This window comes from Myotis myotis, unplaced genomic scaffold (genome assembly GCF_014108235.1).
Source record: "Myotis myotis isolate mMyoMyo1 unplaced genomic scaffold, mMyoMyo1.p scaffold_m19_p_13, whole genome shotgun sequence".
NCBI lineage: Eukaryota > Metazoa > Chordata > Mammalia > Chiroptera > Vespertilionidae > Myotis > Myotis myotis.
The window spans coordinates 54,655,515-54,674,758 of record NW_023416317.1 but is presented as its reverse complement, the minus strand read 5'-3'; the positions used below and the strand labels follow the sequence as shown (position 1 = coordinate 54,674,758).

General features: G+C 50.5%; 1 protein-coding gene across 2 annotated transcripts in view; it reads right to left on the bottom strand.

The window, feature by feature from the left end:
• CNTN4 (contactin 4) overlaps window positions 1-19,244 on the bottom strand; it is a 398,511-nt gene that overhangs the window by 285,914 nt on the left and 93,353 nt on the right. The gene's annotated exons all lie outside the window — the stretch shown is intronic.

Below are 19,244 nucleotides of genomic sequence, written 5' to 3'. Positions count from 1 at the left end.
TAATAATCCTGCCGACAAATTCTGTGAGGTGTGTGTCTCAACACTGTGCCCTCCTCCCTCTGCCCCAGCTCCCCCGGGGCCCCGCCACAGAGGCCCAGCAGAGGGCAGCGCCATGTCTGGGAGGAAAAGGAAAAGAATCCCGTGGGAACAGAAGCAGAAATTTAGCTAAACTAGCATGCACCTTCCCTTCCATGGGCTGTGCTGGGCAATGACACGTGAAAATAAATACTACACAGGCCCTTCCTTAAGAAATTCATGGTTTCACCGATCACACGGAAGCTTGGATGAATATACTGTGATGGGATGATGACTAAATTGTATGATCAAGGTACAGCAACAGGCAGTCACAGCAATGCCAGGCGGGGTGGTCTTCTCCCTTTTCTTTCTCTAATATATTTTTATTGACTTCAGCCAGGAGGGGAAAGGGAGAGAGACCGGAACATCGCCGCCTCTCTGAAGCCCTCCAGGACTTGCCTGAGCTCTGTGCTCCCGAACTCCTGGCTCTGGCTGGAAGGCACTGTCGCCATCGCTACCACACTCATCTCTACTGGCACCTACCACGAACGTCACCCAGGGAAAGTTCCGGTTAGGATCACAGAATAAACAAGAAGAACTATTCTCTTTCAACTTAAACAGTTGAACAGGAACATTTGCAAGAAGATCACAGCAAACCGTCTCCTACCCGCGGAAGGATTACCGATGCCTTCACATTGGAGGGGAGTCCCAGCACGGTCCTGGGACAAGGACTCGGTCAACAGCCACCCTTCGGGGTCACCCAGCGTCACACTAGCGGGCCTCCCTCCCGTGTCTTCATCTTTCCTGAGAGTGGAGAGCAGCTCTCCGGGGAGGGGGTCCTTCTCGGCCCCAGTAAACGGCGGAGTGAAGGATGGAAAACACGCCCGCTATGGAGCCGAGAGCGAACCGCACCAGCTGCTCACACCCGGCTGCCCGCCCGATGGGTGTCGGGCTGGTAGAAAGGGGCCCGTGAGCGTCTGGGCCCACACCCCACGAGCCACACGTCCAGGCCACCCAGACCCGTGGAGGGTTCGCGATGCTGTTCTTCGGCTCCTCTCACGTGTCCCTCGCTTTCTGGGATGTGGACGGGCACAGAAAGCGGCACCTCCCCTGGACATGAAAGCAGTGATGGGAGACTGCCAGGAGGACGGAGAGGAGAACCTTGCCGGTCGGGGGGTGCTCCGGGCCGGCGGGCCCCTGGGAGAGGAGTGGAGGCAGCTCTGGCCTCAGAGCCTTTCGCACCAGCAGAGGTGCTCCCTGCCTCGCTGTCCCCATCCCGACCCCTCTGTCTCCAGTGAAAGCAGAAGAGGGTCTGAAGCTTTCCGGTGCCCCGGGGGCGCCTTTGTCGCTGGAGAAGCCAGCAGGCAGGTCACTGAGCATTGAGAAGCCCTGAAGGGAAGGAGGCCACTGGAACATATGTTTTACTCTTCGAAATGGCCCTCTGCCTTCGGTGTTGGGGGAAAAAGGAGAAAAAGTAGACAGAAAAAAATAAAAAAGGAGAAGAAGAAGCAAGGGGGTGGGGGGCAAGGCACCATGACTCCTGACACAGAACGGGAAACAGCCTGGCACATGGGCAAAGCTAGCGTCTGCCTGTAAGTCACGTCTCTAACAGAAAATAATGCCACAGACAATATCTGCGGGGAGAAATTTTTAAAAACTGATATTAGAAAGAGGAAAGAGAGAGAGAGAGAGAGAGAGGGAGAGAGAGAGAGAGAGAGAGAGAGAGAGAGAGAGAGAGAGAGAGAGAGAGAGAGAAGAGAAGCATTGATGTGAAAGAGGCACATCTATTGGCTGCCTCCTGCATGTGCACCAAGCAGGGATCGCGAGAAACCTGGGCATGTGCCCTGACCGGAACCTGCAGCCTGCGCGCTTGTGGTGCACAGGGAGACGCTCCAACCAACCCAGCCACCGGCCAGGGCTGCAGGGAGCAGTTTTTATTTGTGGAAAAGACAGGCCATGTCGTGAGAAACATTTGAAACTGTCCACTGCCATCAACTTGCTGATGGATTTCAAATTTCATACCTGGTCGCATACCGCCTCTCTGGAGCAGATCTGCACAATACCTTGCTCAGGTATCACAGTCTACGCATACTGTCGGATGGGCGTTTCCGTCTTCCCAGCATGTCACTCAGTGTGGCAATAAGCTAAGTGTTGTGCATGTGCTAAAGGAAGCGATTGTGGCATAAAACACCACTTCATATCCAAGTACGGGTCCAGCAGCTCAGAAAAGCCATTCATCTTTTTCTCTTTTTTTTTTATCCGTCGTTTAAGCTGCCACACTTGATTAGTATACAGAGCACGAAGAATGTGATCTTTCTTTCATTTCATCATTAAATAAAAATTTAAACATGCATTTATATTTTCTATATTTATGATAGTTTCGGCATTTGAGACTTTTTAATTTCCTCATGGTCAAGCGTGTTTAATGACTCAAGTATAAATATTTTATAGCCTCTGCTCATTATTTCTCATTAGCAGCAGAGCCGCATTTTATCCAGTGAGGTGCACCCCTTAGGGTCCGCCAGGAACGTGGGGTGCCTGCCTTCTGCACAGACGCAGACAGGTGAGCGCAGACACTGCAGGTGAGCACAGACATGAGACAGGCACACATAGACATGATACAAACAGATGAGCATAGACAGGTGAGCACAGACAGGTGAGCACAGACATGTGAGCACAGACAGGAGCCAGGTAAGCACAGGCATAATACAAACAGGTGAGCACAGACACAGAGAGGTGAGCGATGCCCACCTGATTACGGACTCACAGAACCCACTGTGGCCAGCCCACCGCTGGTCACAGTACCGACAGCTGACATGACATCAAAGGGGAGACGCACTCTTCTCTCCAGGTGCTGGAGTCTCACTGCTTTAAGTAGCACTAAGCCAGGTCCCCTGCAGGGGAGCTACCTGCACACCGACCTCCACCTCGGGTTCTGTCTGGGGCCAGGAGGGCTGGTCCTGGGGTTCTGGCACAGACCAATTCAGTCCCTGACCAAGGGACAGAGCCCGGGAATCAGTGTCCAGGTATCACCTGCCCCTGTCAGAGGTCACTCCAATTGTAAAAGCACCTTCCAGCAGATCTGCAATGGAGCTGTGTGAATGTTCCTTCACAAAGAACAGATGCGTCCCTAATTGTGGCCAGGAAACCAATATTATCACTAAAATGTCATTTCAGTCAGATCAGGACCCCCAAAAGATCATTGCTGCTTTTCCAAATTACCCACAAAAAGTTGGACCGTAAGCGAAACACTATCCTGGTGACTGCACTGAGTTTCTAACAATAGTACTTGCTTTACGTGGGTTCAACATTGGGGCCTTAATTAGGCCGACCTTTAGAGAACGAGCTTCCTAGAACCGGAATTCTTTACCAGACTTCTGCAGGGCACTTCCTGGGCAATCGACCCATCCAGATATGATGACACAGGCTTTCCGATCTCAACCTCTCATTTGTGTCGGATGCCAAATACCACGGGTGTCCCAAAAAATGTACGCACACTTTGATCATTAATCCCAATGGGTTAACTCTGAAGAGAAAGACACCTCAATTGAGCCATCAGCTGTTAATGTGTGTCTACATGTTTTGGGGACACCCTGTCTTTTAGTCACTTCCTCTGCCAAACACCACAGTCCTCCTCAGAACCATTAGCACAATGAAAATGCAATGCCTGCTGAGAGCAGGTGAAATGTTGCCTCATGCTAAAAACCAGGTTTTCTGGGGGTGAGTGAGGGTGGGGTGGGGTGGACAAAAACCAAAACCTGCTCTGATCAGCACCTTCTATGCAGAGGATCGTTCTGAAGAGTTTGCAGCATCTGCTCCCGACCCATCCTGTCTAACTCTTCCCTAGACTTCCATAGTCTACACACCTTTCTGCGCCTCATTCCACTTGAAATCCCCGGAAGGAGGAGGGAGCCCCCGGCTTGAGGGGCACCGTGCGTTAACCAGAGAAGAACACCTGTGTCCTTATTGTGTGGTCACGACCTTACACTTGGGTGTTGCAACAGTGACTTCCTCAGATAGCCAGAGGTGACACAGTCTCACCCTTCAGTTCTATTAATTTTTCTCTATCAGCGGGGTGGGGAACGTCTGGCCCTCGGGCCGTATAAGGCCTGCAGAATCATTGGGTCTTGTATACTGTGTGACTCAGAGCGCACCCTGCACGTCACAGTTACCGGGATGCTTTACTCCCCCTGAGGAACAGGAATCTTTAGAAAGGACACAGGAAGTGCAGGTGAAAGAAAAGGCCAGGCCTGCGGAGGACAAAGGGACGAGGGGGTGTGGTTACCTGTACTCGCACAACCCATCCTGATCCCCTCGCGGTCTCTTCTCCCAGCCTAATGTACGAGTCATCCCAGGAACTGCTGTGGGAGCTCTCGGAACTGCGACAGCCACACAGCACACACAGTATCGTACTGTAACTTCCTTATCCCCAGAGGATAAAGAAGTGGTTTGAAAAATGTCTCCAATACAACGTTAAATCGGACCATTATTATTACTATTCTGTGAATTATAAAAATAGTGTATTTGACGCAGAACTAGACATACGGGAGGAAAGAAAGAGAAAGAAAGGAAGGCAAGAGAAAGAGAAAGGAAGAGAAAGGGAAAGAAAATAAAAGAAGTGAGACTTGGCATCGTCATGGCAATGGCCTACATTCACCAGGCAGTTCTCCTTTAAAAATAGTACCAATAGAATTTTTTTTCCCTTAACTTTGCTGGAATCACTAATAGGTGCTTCCAATTACCAGAGAACAAGACTCATAGGATCGGATTTTGCATAATTTTTCCTTTTACTTGCAACTTCCCAAACAGAATGCCATACACTATTCCTGACTTCATTTGCTTCTTAAGCAAGGCCGGCACTAGGACTACTGAACTCCTCCAGGGACTCAACCAGATGAGAAGATCTAGGATGGCGACATTGCCAACAAAATGCCGGAGGTCCTGCGGAAATGATCTAACTCAGGCGAACATTGGAGAGTTTAGAAAATGGAAATTCTATTGTCATCACTTTCAAAGATTCTGGTAACACCCCTTCCTCCTGGGACACACCGACACCTAGTGTGGCTGGGAAACAAAGAAAAGCAACAAAACCAGACAAGCAGCAGGTGCGGCGACTCTGCCACCCGGAGGGCATGCCCCAGGTCAGTGGGCTGCTACCTGCCCCTGGGCACCTGTCCATACCCGGACCACACGGCGGGAAGTGTTCCCAGTTTATGAAAGATGGCTCAGAGGGTCAGGAAGGTAGGTGCAGGCCAACCGGTTTCAGCCTCAAGTTCAAAGCCAGGATCATCTGATTTCCAAACTTCATTCAGTTGAATTTGACCATGTTACCCACACCGCGCAGGTGAAGAAATCCCACTGAAATATTACAGCCCCACATCCAAGCACAGCACCGGGTTACAGGGCAGGGACACCAGGGGGCCCTGTCTGCCATCAATATTCCAGTCCTCATATCAGGTGAGAAGCTATTTCTTCAGCTATTTTAAGTGAAACTTTTTATTTTGCAAAAGGAAAGACTTAGTTTTGTTTCATACTAGAGCCCGGAATTTCCAGCCTAACTACTCAGCTCTTAGTACATTTAGCTGCAGAAGCACAAATATTACTTTTCTATGATGCGGCACACACCTATGAACAGGCAACGACAATGTCACAGGGTGGCTTAGGACGTGATGAAGAGCAGGGTTCCTCTCCCGGACTCTGCTGACCTCTGAGGCCAATGATGCTGGTGGTGGGGGCGGCCTGGGGCAAGGTAGGAGGTCTCCCGCCATCCCTGCTCGCTCCCCAGTCAGACACCTCAGCACCCGGTCCCCCGGTGTGGAGGGGCAGCTGGGAAAATGTGCAGACACCACCAAGTGTTTCCCGGGTGACACCGTCCCTGGTCGGATACCATTGGTAGAGCACCTGTATTGAAACACAGTCTTAGCTCTGCACACCGAGGGGGTGAGTGTGGTGGGGGCGTGTAGACAGGCCCACAACAGTGCAAGAGACACAAAGGAGATGCTGCTGAGTGTAAAGGAGAACCTCTCCTTCCTCAAGGATGTGCCACTCACGCTGCGTTGTCTCACTATTGCACCAGGGCCACGGTTAGTGACCTCGGGTGTCTATGCACATGGTAGGCTAATGTACACAAGCAACAACTCACGCTTTTGCACACACACCCTACGACAGGACCAGGCAGAGCTTTCATTCATCATTTACTCTGGTATTTTATAAAAGGGACTTTCCCTGATAGTAACTATATCGGGGTAAGAAATGATGTCTACAAAACTCAAACCCAACTTCAACACAGCAGTTATGACATAAAACCAGTAAGTCTACATGGCTGATCCCAATGTGGCCGCGAGGAGAAAGGTGATGGTGAGTGTTCGTCCTGACTCTGTGGCCCTTGCTGACCATCAGCCCAGAGTTATTTGTGCTCATCGGGAAGCGGGAAGTGCAGAGAGCGGATCCTGGAAAATCTTTTCTTAACTGGTTCTGAAAAGCAGATATTTTTCCCACAGCAAGTCAGCAAGTTTGTACGGTTAATCGATCCGTTTTGATTACAATGAAAACTTAACTCCATTACCCAAGAGCATTCTAGATTCCAGAGATAAATAAAGAGAATGGTCATCTCGCTATAGTTCATTCCTAGAGATGTTAAAGGGTCAGAGGGTAGGAAGGACATATCCTACGCCAGGCACTCGGTCAGAGCCTTTCAATCTGCCCTCACTTCACCCACGTGACCTTGCACGTGGATGTGGCCATCTCCTTGGAGGTGCCGATGGAGGCTCCCAGGGGAGCTTGTCCGAGGCCACACAACTGCCCAGACAGGCTGTTACGCAGACTGCCAGGTGCACTGGGACATCACAGCCAATAGAGGGAAACAGCGTATCCTTTTCACCAAGTCTCCCGAAGACAACGCTAACAGAAGAGGTTAGAAGCCTGAAGAAATGGTTTCGCCCCAGCAGACGCTCCGCGATAGATAAGAATGCCGCACGGGGGTAAACAGATGTTCCCTAACCACCGAGCGTGTTACACGGCAGGTTCATAAATCAAGCGCTAAGTGTACAAATCATGTACCTTATTACACAGAAGACGGCAGCTGGAGTGATTTTCACAACCTCTCACTGAAATATGATGGAGTCTGTGTTCTTTGGGAAATATGGTGAATACACAGGAGTTTAAATTTACAGATGCTGCAGCCCGATAGCAAGCACAGCGAGGATGGGAGAGGGTGGCTATTCATGTCATTATTCGAAGCTGCACTACATGTTGCAGGATCACATAATTGGAATTATGACTATTTTGGCATCGAGAAAAGACACAGCCCACTCACCGGAAAGGTCCTTAATAAATCTGAATTTTATTCTCATCGGTCCCCCTCAGCCCAAGCGACTGCTCTGGTTGCTGAAAATATACTCCCAGCTGTCAGAATTTTAGTATCAATCAAGCCTCTCTCTGCACCCTGGGCTTCGCGTGGAAAAAGCTTGGCTGATTCACAGATAAATCTGTCTCCGTCCCGTCTGTGTGTGTTTACGGTACCTGCTCGAGCTGAGAACCAGACGGTGACAGTGAGTTAAGGCCCCACAGGCAGTGTCGTTTTCACTAAAGTGCACACAAGAGCCCGCCATCCACAGAATAAACACGCAGGCCCCGGGGCCGGTAGAAGGAGCAGCATCCAGGTTTTAATCCCGGCGGCACGGAACCAGGCTGCGCGCAGCACGATGGGCACAGCAGCCAAGTCCTCTCAAAGCAGAGCCCGGTGGTCCTGGACGCGGCCACAGCATCTCAGTGTCAGCGCCGCTCAGAGCATGGGCTGCGCCTCAGCCCGTGAGAAGGAAACCTCAACTCTCAGGCCCACCCGCTCCTAGAGCGGGGCCTGCGTTTCTAACAGGACTCCCCAGGGCCCTGGGGGCGCAGGAAGTTTGAGAGGAACTGGTCTTGGTATGAAGTTGTAATAGTCAACAGGCCCCAGCCCTGTGCTGTGCAGACATGGGATGACTTTGGCAGTCTAGGAAGTTCTAGTAAAAATATACAAGTCTTTTTTTTTTTTTTTTGTAATGTCTTTATGATTTGAGAGAGGAAGGGAGAGGGAGATAGAAACATCAATGATGACAGAGAATCATGGATCGGCTGCCTCCTGCAAGCCTCCTACTGGGGATCAAGCCCACAAACCGGGTATGTGCCCTGGATGGGAATCAAACCGTGACCTCCTGGTTCCTAGGTCGACACTCAACCATGGAGCCGCACCGGCCAGGCAAAATAGGCAAGTCTTTAACAGTATTGAGATGTCTCCTGGGAAATGCTTCTCTGCTGACTTAGTGGAGAGCTAGACGTCACAGAGAAGCCCACGGCCAAGGGCAGCAGCGGCCTGCGACCCCTTTTTCTCACAAGGTGGGGCACGTTGCCTGGCCAGCGCGGGTGACCACCCTGCCCTTCCCTCCTCCACAGCTGGCGGCGGTGTCAACAACGGGGTGGACACACTGAGTCTCGTACTGAATGGTCTTTGCTAAAGGACTGGCAGGAGGGAGCACCCAGGCACCCAGAGGGGAGCGCTCCCAGGCAGGAGAAGTGGCGCCCCTGGTGGCGAGTGCTGAGATGACTCGTTAACTGGGATAAGCCCTGCTCTCCCTAGAGTTTCGGTTAGATCAATGCTCAACACTCAGGGCAGTTTGCTGAAGAGGAAAGAAATCCTCTGTCCAGAATGTGTGGCTCAGTGGTTGAGCGTCATCTTATGCACCAAGCTGTCACCAGTCTGAATCCTGATCAGGGCATATGCACGGGTTGTGGGCTCGATCCCCAGTAGGGGGCGTGCAGAAGGCAGCCGATGGATGTTTCTCTCTCGTCAATGTGTCCAGCTCTCCAGCCCTCTCCTTCTTGCTCTAAAATCAGTAAAAACATATTGTAAAAAATCCTTGGGTTGCTCGCCCAGCCCAGAGCCCTGTCTCCCAGAAGAACCCCCTCCCAGCGCCAGGCCTAAGGCAGTCCAGTGTCTCCTCACCCCAAGAAGTGACAGAAGTGGGGTCTTCTCTCTGTAGAATTGCTGTGTAGCGCGTAGGGACTAAATTAGACCTGAACCCCACAGAACCCCAAAGCCGGTGGATCCTGCTAATACAGGGCTAGGATGCCCTGGGAGCCGGTGGATCCTGCTAATACAGGGCTAGGATGCCCACTTTTAACTGACTACACCTAACCCAGAAAGAAGAATCTGCAAAGCAAAAGGAAATCACATGGCAGACAGAGAGACAGACAGATGCAACAGACCGCAGGGTCCCGGAAACACAGAAAGGGTCACACCTGCGCACCTGACCTCACTTCTGACTCCAGCCCAGCGTGGCGGCGGGTCCTGTGATGTGCCTGGTACTCATCCCGTGAACTGAGTCTTTGCCGGGCTAGGTTCAGGGTGGGAGGGGGCGTCTCAGCCAAGACGGCGGCCTGTTTCTCCTGTTTCTAAAGACACACACTCCCTGAAATTAACGTTGTCAGTTTGGCTCATCCACTGAATCGATGGGTGATATTAGGCAAAACATCTCTAATTCCTTACGTCTCCATATTTTAAACCTTAAAATGTGAATACAATCCCATCGAGACACCTTTTCTCCGAGGTCAGAAGTTTGGACAGATGCCGAAGCCACTTGAGAAAAAGGCAGATTTGCACAATTCAAGGTTCTGAGCAGGAGCCAGCGTGGGGGACTCGGAGGAGTGCTGGCACTTTAAATAGATAATGTAGCCAGCGGCACAGCAGGCTCTGTCCCCGGGGAGGCCGCCTCCCCCGTGGCATCTGACACAATGTATCCCGCAGACTCCTGCTGCTGCCAGTGCCTCTATTTTGAGTTTAGAGCCTTTTCATTTGTATTTTCCCCAAATGGCTTCTGTCTGCTTGTCAAGTGGGACTCTCGCCTCGCCGGGAGCCCTGGCTCGCGATAAGAAGCTGGGCTGGCAGGGCTGCTGCCGGCGCCCGGGACCGGGAGGCAACCCGCCCTCCCCTGCACCCAAGGGCGATGCCTGCAGCGCCAGCCTCCGCAGCTCCGCTCCGCTGCCTCCTGCTCAGATCAGACTCCCCAGCACCGGGTCCCGGGCCGTGCCCACCCCGGTGCGTGTCGCACGGCCACTCTGACGTCACCTGGCAGGTGCACTTCTTGGCCCCGGTGCGCGGAAGCCCTGAAGGGCACTGATGGGCGGAGAGCAGCCACCTCTGCTCACCGGGAGGCTCCGCACGGTGACTATGGGTCCCGGGCCTGGAGGCGAGGAGCTGCGTCTGAACCCAGCTCTGCCACAGGGTTACTGAGACAGTTACATCCCGAACGTCCGGTTTTCCTTAAAATAAACAAACAAAAACAGCACAGCCTGGCTGGGGTGGCTCAGTGGTTGAGCAGTGACCCATGAACCAAGAGGTCACTGTTTAGATTCCCGGTCGGGGCACATGCTGGGGCTGTGGGGTCGATCCCCAGTAGGGGGCGTGCGGGAGGCAGCCGATCAACGTTCCTCTCTCATCATTGGTGTTCCTATCTCTCTCTCTAAAACTCAGTGAAAGACATATTAAAAACACACACACACACACACACACACAAAGAAAATGCTGGAAGCTTCCTTTGGGTTCGGATGTAAATATTAGGACATGTGTTTGCGGGTCAGGAACATGCCTGGCATAGCGCCGGTCTCCGATGGGGCTGTGAGGACCGCGCCCCCCCACCCCCGCCCAGGGAGGCTGCTTTAGGCTCTAAAGCACGTCATTCCCTGTCTGCCGCGGCCAGGCCCCGTCAGCGGCTCCCAGGGGAAGGAGGGCCTCCTCCCAGTCCTGAGGGAGAAACACTAACTTCTGGGAAAGTGAGCTTGCGGCCTGCATGTGAGGGAGACGCCAGGCATCGTGGAAAACGCACAGCTGGGACAAGGGCACTGCTGTGTGCGTGACAGTGACCCTGGCTGGACAAGTCACCGAACACTCCAGAGTGCTTCCTCCACCGTAGCGGAGGGGTGTGTCCTGGCTTCTCCCGGGGGCTCCCTGCTCCCGGGTGCTGGGAGCCCGCATTCCTGGCAGCAGCCACACTGGACGGTTCTCTGTGCAGCACACGGACTGAGCTCCCGCCGTCCATGTGTGAGGGGAACTCAGCCCGGACCCTAACCCTGTAGGTCACTCCTGATGCATGGCATCACACGGGGCGCAGGAATGAGGGTGCATGCGGGGCGTTCCTGCTGGAGGCTGTGGCACACGCTGGGCCTGCATTCACCCAGACTGCGCGGGCGCTGCGACCACACTCCCTAGGTGGGCGGCCTCCCGTGTTGGGGTTTCCTATCTTTGCTCCACAAAGTCGGGTACCATTTGCCTGCTTCGCTCCCCATTTTCTCTTTGCTTAAATGTCCTTTGGTTAGTGAGACATCCAAATAGTCTTTGAGGAAATTCCATTTATAAGCATCAATAAAATACTGACCGAGAGCTGTTCATCCGCAGCTGTTTCTCGGACTGGAGCTTCACGAGGAGACATGAGGAGGCCCCCGGCCCTCCCGAGGAACGGCTCCTGGGCCTCAGGAAAGGACCACGCTCCGCCCGCCACGGCCACTCCGCTTCAGCCTTTGTTTCCGCATCATGACTGTCTTTAGCTCATGCCGTACACGTCTCCCTACAGCCGGCACCTGGCTCTTTTGTTTGAAATCATGAGCAGGAGGACAAACGTGTCCCGGGTACCCTGATGTCCCTTTCATGTCGCTGCCAGCAGCCACTTGCGGAGGTTTTATTGTCCTGCCTTTTCCCTCCCCCGGGAGCGCAGGTGAGGGTAAGAGGATTCCTGGGCAGCTGTGCCAGGCACCTGCTTTTCCGCTCCCGCCGTCCCTGCGCCGGGGAACCTGCAGGGGGCGCCTCACGTCCTCTCCTCACCAACATGCTCAGTTCTGTGCTGCCTGGCCCTGCCCCAGCCCGCCTGCAGAGCCTGTGATTCTCACTCTCCTTTGAGAGCCTCCTTCCCCCTCCAGCCAGGACCCAGGCCGATGTCCTCTCCCCGCTAACCCTTTCTCTCAAAGGGGATTAAATGGTGAAACCGCCACCACCGCTTCTCTAAGGCCCTGCCAGTCCTTGATCTTTCAGACCAGGGCCTGTCTCCCTTGGAAGCGGATCTGACATTTGGAGAAGGGTGTTCTGCTCTCATCGCCATGCCCTGCCCCCGCCTGGCTCGCAGCGGTACCTGGCCACCCCCTCCCCCGCTGATATTTCATCCCTTTCAGATAAAGGTGGTGGCGGCTTCCTTTCCAGTCCCCAACGTGGAAGCTTCTCCGATTTCTCCAGCTGGTTCCCGCTGTTTGTTTCCAGGACTCGGCTCCTCGTGTTGTCCCAGCAGCTTCCCTCAGAGATCCTGTTCCGCTTTGTATCTGAACGTCTCCACGGAGTAACATCATCCCGTCCACGGGCCTGTGAGACCGGGCCAAGCTAAGCCTTTGCCAATAGCTACTCGTCCCCGGAAGCTGGGAGGCTGAATAAATGCTCGTACAATCTTTAGACAGATATATATACTTTTTTCTTTAAAATTTTTAGGACCACACTGACAGCAATTCATTGGCCTTTGGGCCCTATTTGTTAGTACCTCTTTGACAGCTATGCCCAAACCCTGGGAGTCGGTGGCCTGGGGACCACTTGTAAAGGGGAGGCTCTCCCGGGAATCACATGCTGTTTGGGGTGATCTATGAGGTTTCTATTCCCGATCACATGTGCGGTTGAAAGGGCGGCTGTACTAAGTGTTCTAAAAACTTTGCTCTGCATTTTGACAAGCTACCATATGTCTTAGTGTAAACACGACACAGTGAAAATGTGCCCGAATTTCTCTTTTCCTTAGGATAAGAGCGATGGCGCGCACTTAAGTTGAAAGGCCTTAAAAAGTATCTTAGAGCAATCGACTAACACTTGGTTGTAATATTACCTCTTGAGGCCCTTCTGATAGCAAACCTAATTTCCATTCATCCCATCAGTGCCATGAGGCGTAACGGTTCTTTACAAGAGGGCTGACCACATCGTTTTTTGCAGTTATGTAAATTAGAAAGAATTCCAGTAAAAACCACGGGATAATTAAGTATTAGAATATTGGGATAAAGTAGGGTATTTCCTAAAAGCCTGTCAATTCTAAATCTGATGAGCTTAAAGCAGAGACCGATTTATCAAAGGCACCAGCCCCAATTCCCATTTTCTAGCTGAGAAAACGAGCCTGTGACGTGTAATGATTTCTCTAACATCGCACAGTTGGCCAATGTCAAAGTGGAAGGAAACCATGACACCTGACAGTCAGTCTGCTTTTCTTCCCTTTCGTTAGTAGAGAGATGAGTTATAGAATGATGAGATCATTGTGGATCATGTGATTTGAACACTGTTGCTTAGAGATTAAAAAGTTGATGCTGGAAATTTCTAGTTTTGAAAATGTGGTGGACTCAGCTAATAAGGTAGACCAACACCCACCTACAAACAGAAAACTAGTGAATAAAATATAACCACATTTATTTTTTTTAAATATATTTTATTGATTTTTTACAGAGAGGAAGGGAGAGAGATAGAGAGTTAGAAACATCGATGAGAGAGAATCATCGATCAGCTGCCTCCTGCACATCTCCTACTGGGGATGTGCCCGCAACCCAGGTACATGCCCTTGACCGGAATCGAACCTGGGACCTCTCAGTCCGCAGGCTGACGCTCTATCCACTGAGCCAAACCGGTTTCAGCATATAACCACATTTAAAAAAACCTGTCAAGCTTAATAGAATGAGAGTGACCTCTGAAGACGGCTAAGATGACACAGCGCATGTCAGCCCGCGGTTCTCAGACATGCTAGGCTTTGCTGCAGCACCGGGCTGTGAGCCAGGGCATTCATGCCCCATCAGACAGAACCTCCAAATAAAACGGGGATCCCCTACATCCATGAAAGGAAACCGGAAAAACTAGGCAAGTGGCCTCAGAATGAGTATGGGATTTTGCTCTCTGCCCTGGGCTCTAGGTGTCCCCTCCAACAAATTGAAACCAAAAACTTCACTGAGTGAGAGGATCTGATCTAAATGTATACAACTCACGAAATGTAGAAAACTCACACAGGAACTGGTCTGGGATGCTTCAATCCCAGGACATTGATAAAAGCAAACCCTGGGGCACGCTTTCACCCCACAGGGTACAAGCATCCCCCCGGGGAGAAATACCCAACATGAGCTCACAAGATGCAACTATCAACTAGAGGGGAGGGAAAGGCACCACCCAGAAAGGACCCCCGGGCACGGGACACAGAACAGGCAAGGGAAGCACCAGAAACACGGGATTATGAGCGCGGGCAGACAATAACAGCATGTACAGTGATTGCAGATAAAAAGGAATGGGATCCACAACAGAACAATAGAATATTGTGATAAAAAAAAAAACACAGAAAAATAAACCAAATAGAACTTCTCGAAAAATGATTATTGAAATTTCTAAAGGCCAATGGCCACTTGAGGTTGCTGTTAAGTGCTTTTCACAAATCTTCTGGTTCTCCTTTATTTCTGGGAAGAGATTAATATCGTATTTCCCTGCCCTCCTTGGAGTCACCATGGCTGTGCGGCTGCCTTTGCCGATGATATGGAAGCAGAGCTGGCAGGTGCCCACTTTGGGAAGAAGCTTTCCGACCTGGTCCACAACCCCGCACTCTCTGCCTTTTCCCTCAGTAACTGTGGACTCGCTCCCAGACAGCGACTCCATCCACAGGGGTCCCTGCGCACAGCAAGGAGCAGAGCCCCCAGGATACCTTGTGCTGGGCAGGTGACAGGAGGGAGAAATAACCTCCGTGGTTCTAGCCCATGAGAGTTGGGAGGTTGTTAGTGCAGCAAACGTTAGCTGTCTGGACTGACACACTGTGGTAAGTAGCAGAGCAGACAATGATGAAGAAAGGATTTAATAACTGCACTAGGATTTTTTCTTTTAAATCCTCACCTGAGGATTTCCATGGATCCTTAGAGAAAGAATGGAAGAAGGGAGGGAGGGAGGGAGGGAGGGAGGGAGAGAGAGAGAGAGAGAGAGAGAGAGAGAGAGAGAGAGAGAGAAGAGAGAAGAGAGAAGAGAGACGAGAGACACATAGATTGGTTGCTGTCCGCCTGTATTCCGACTGGTGCTTGGGGATGAAACCTGCAACCCAGCTACATGCCCTTGATTGGTAATCAAACCCGTTACCCTCAGTCCACAGGCCGAAGCTCTAACCACTGTGAAACACAGGCCAGGCTGTCGTAGGAATTGGAAAAATTTGCCCAGAATGCAAAATAGAGATATAAAGGAATAAAAAAAATATGAAATGATAGCTATAAGTTATGAGTAGGAGGAATAAATGGCCCAAATAGGTATAATTAGATATGCAGAAAAGGACAAACAAGCAAAATGTTTCATGTCAATATTCAAATGAATGATGGATAAGAATTTTTAAAAACTGAAAAAGGGAAATTTGTCTTCCAGTTGAAAATCACCACGAGAAAAACTAAATATAAATGCATAATTAAACATATCATAATGAGAGTGTAGCACTCCCATCGCAAAGAGAAAAACTTAAAAGCAAACAGAGAAGAAAAGACAGACCACATAAAAGATTGTCAATCTGACCAACAGAAGACTAATTAGCTACTGTAACAAAGAACAGAAAACAATGTAACCCTGTCCTCAAAGTACTGAGGTGAAAAATATTGTCAATTAGGAATTCCAAATATAGTTTAACATTGTACATGCAAAAAAGCAAAAGAATGATAATTCATGAAAAACAATATTAAACAGTTTACTACTAAGGGAACATATGGGTATGTTGAGGCAAAGGGACCTGAACTCAAAGGAAGTGAGATGCCAGAAGGAATGATGAACAATAAATTAATAAATGTGGGAAAAACCTATATAAGTTGAGCCTCGATTATTTTAAGTATAAAACTAATAATTATGATCTGGAAGAAAAATCAAGTTGGGCTGAAATACTATGCACATAACAGTAACTTGAAACTTTGAGAGGCACGATTAGAGTTACAAGTCTATAGGTCTGATTGGAGAACACTATTAAAATTGGGGCACTGCTCTGCTTACATTTTAAGTGAATCTACTAAAAATGAAAGAGTCCAAAGTAGTAAGAAGGGATAGTGCAATAAAGGAAAATAGGTTAGTCCATTAGCAGGTGGGAAGAAGAAATATATGGAAACAGAAAACCAACACAAAATATGCAGAGACACACACAAAAACTATCACAATATATGCAGGCACATAAAACCTGACACAAAATAAGATGGTAGAGAGAACGTTATAACATTTTGGGATTCAAAATAAGTTCAAACAATTCACTTCTCTGGATAAAAGAGAGAAAATAAACCAGATTTAAAAAACAAACAAACAAAAAACATAGCTCACTGCTACTGACAGGAGACCTGCCTACAGTGACATATGAGGGTTGAAAGCCAAGTAGGAGAGAAATCCTAGGCAAATGTTAAATAACTACAGCAGGTATGGCACTATTCACATCAGATAAAGTAAATATTAGGTCAAGAATCATCATGGAGAACAAAAAGATTCATTCCATAAGGATCGAAGGTCAAGTCAGGAAGTTCAAGGGAATCTGATGCCCATGCATGACCAGTAGCCCCGTCACAGGACTGAGCAGTGACCCTGACCCTGACCCTCACTCCTCACCCTGGCCTTCCCTGCCTGGTCTCCATGGGACCTCACGTAGTTTGAATGCTTCACTGGTTTAGATGTCTCCCTGCTAGAGAGCAGACTGAAAGATCAGGGCCCCTTCGCAATGTATCTGCAGCCCAATCGCTGGATCCTAAGTCAGGGGCCCGGAAATAGTTAGAGCCCAATAAATGCTTGCTGAGGGAACGGAGGGCCCAAAGGCCACCCACGCGGCCTGCTCCTTCCCTTTGTCCACAGGGATGGCCGATGGCCCTGAGCAGCCTGGGGGTCATGGCCAGCGGGTCACTCAGACACCTTTCATAGTGAAGATGACAGACACCTGCTTGGCGTTACAATGTATCATACGCTCCCTGAATCCCTCAATGACCGCTCAGTACCCACACTGCGATCGCCATCTCAGTCTTCAAAGCCAAAGCCAAAGGTGAAAGAATACATCTCTACTATACTCTACAGGAAAAACTCACCGATGATAAAAATGATGGACACAGGACATGGACATTTTCCGGCAGCGGCTTATTGTCTATTACATTCGGAAACGCCAGTGCGGACACATTTCAGTGTCAGCAACAGGGGTGTTCTCAGCTCCAACATCACCCCCAGGGTGTGTTAATGCTCCCCTCCGCACAGGTGGCCTCATCTGGGCCGGGAAAGGCTCCGGGAGCGGACTGCAGAGAAACAGAGAGTGTACAAACCCCGCTTTAAAAATATATATATTTTTTCTTTTATTGATTTCGGAGAGGAAGGAAGAGAGAGAGAGAAAAACATCAATGATGAGAGAGAATCATTGATCAGCTGCCTCTTGCACGCCCCACACTAGGGATCAAGCCCGCAACCCGGGCAGGTGCCCTGTCGGGAACTCTAACCATGACCTCCTGGTTCATAGGTCGATGCTCAACCACTGAGCCACACTGGCCGGCTGCATGTGGTCCTTTATTGGCTGGATTCTTTCATTATCTTAGTTTTAAGGCTTGTACAGGGTGAAGCATCTATCAGCATTCATTTCTTAATCAATCTTAATTGGTTAATAACAAGATGAAAATGCAGAAAGGAATGTGACCACCTTCTTCCATTTGCTCCGTGTGTGTAGGTTGGACTAAACTTACTGGTATTAACAAAGCAACTTTAATTCATGCAAATCCATGTAGCGTGCTAGTCTCCATTTTACAGATGAGGTGGGGGGGGGGGCGGGGGGCACACCCTCAAAGAGATTAGTTTATCTTCCCAAATATGGGAGCTAGGATTGGAGCACAGGGCTCTGAAAGCAACGACCGAATAAGCCCACTTAGTAGATGGATATATGACAGGACCCCGCCATGGCCCACTCAGCCGCAGGACCTATGATCCCCGGTGCACCAGGGACAGACTCACAGAAGCCGAGCCAAGCTCGCCCGGTCCATCAGTTCTGCCGGCTCTGTCGGGGCAGCGAGGCAGCCAGTCAGAGGCCTGACGAAGGAGGCTGCCCAACCATCACCGCCCTCGGATTCCGCGACACGTTCTTCACCCCGAAAGGAACCCTGGGCCCCGCAGCCGACAAGCCACATCCTTTCTTCCCCTGGATCCCCGGAGCCACTCACATCTGCAGAGGAAGGCGGCCGCCGCTGGCTGGAGCCCTCTGGCCCACATGCCGGCCCCAGGCCTCAACACCGCGCCTCAGGGCTCGGGGAGACCCAAGCAGCCGACCCGACATAGTCGGGGAGACAAGAGGTGATCACTGTTTTCAGCCTCCGGTTTGGGTGGTTTGTTACAGGGCGATACTAACTGGCACAGAAAAATGCCGCTCTCCACCTTGGCTCATGAGAAACATCAAAGGAATAAGTGAAATAATTTTTTTCTAAATTTTTAAAATTCAGAGTGTTAAGAATAATCTTCCCCGAGAGTCAAAATCACAGGCTAATACTTACATGATGCCAACAATCCCTGTGCTGAACAACTGAGTATTTCTATCTTGCTTGGCAGATAAGGTGGCCATGAAGAGTTAATTATTGCACCTTTTAAAACAATCCAGCATTTTCCTGTGTGCGCACCAGTGGAATGAGCTCTCTCTCCACTGTGATGCCTAGTTTACCGCAGTCAGCGTGAACATCAGTCAAGGTCACTTTAAGGACAGATGCTGCAATGGATGAACTGTGTCCCCTTAAAATCGATGTTGAAATCCTAATTCCCTGACCGCCAATGCGACCTTATTTGGAGAAGGATCTTTGCAGATGTGATCACGTCGGGACGAGGTCACAGTGGAATAGGGTGGCCCCTCACCTCATGACCAGTGTCCTTAGAACAAGAAGGACATTTGGACACGACACACAGGGGGACCGGGAGATCTGAGCGATGGAACTCAGAACAAGGAACACCAAGAACTGCGAGGACCAGGAGGTGGAGGAGGCCAGGACGGAGCCCCTCGGTGCCTTCAGGGGAGCCGGCCGCCTGCACCTCGAGCTCAGACTCTAACCCACGGGACCGTGAGAAAGGAAATCCCTGTGCTTGATAACACCCAGTTCACGGTACTTCTGACAACCGCCTTGGGAAACCGACAGACACCCCTGCACAGACACGCTGCACGTTTGCAGATCTGTATCTTTCATTAACGGAAACAACATAGACAGAT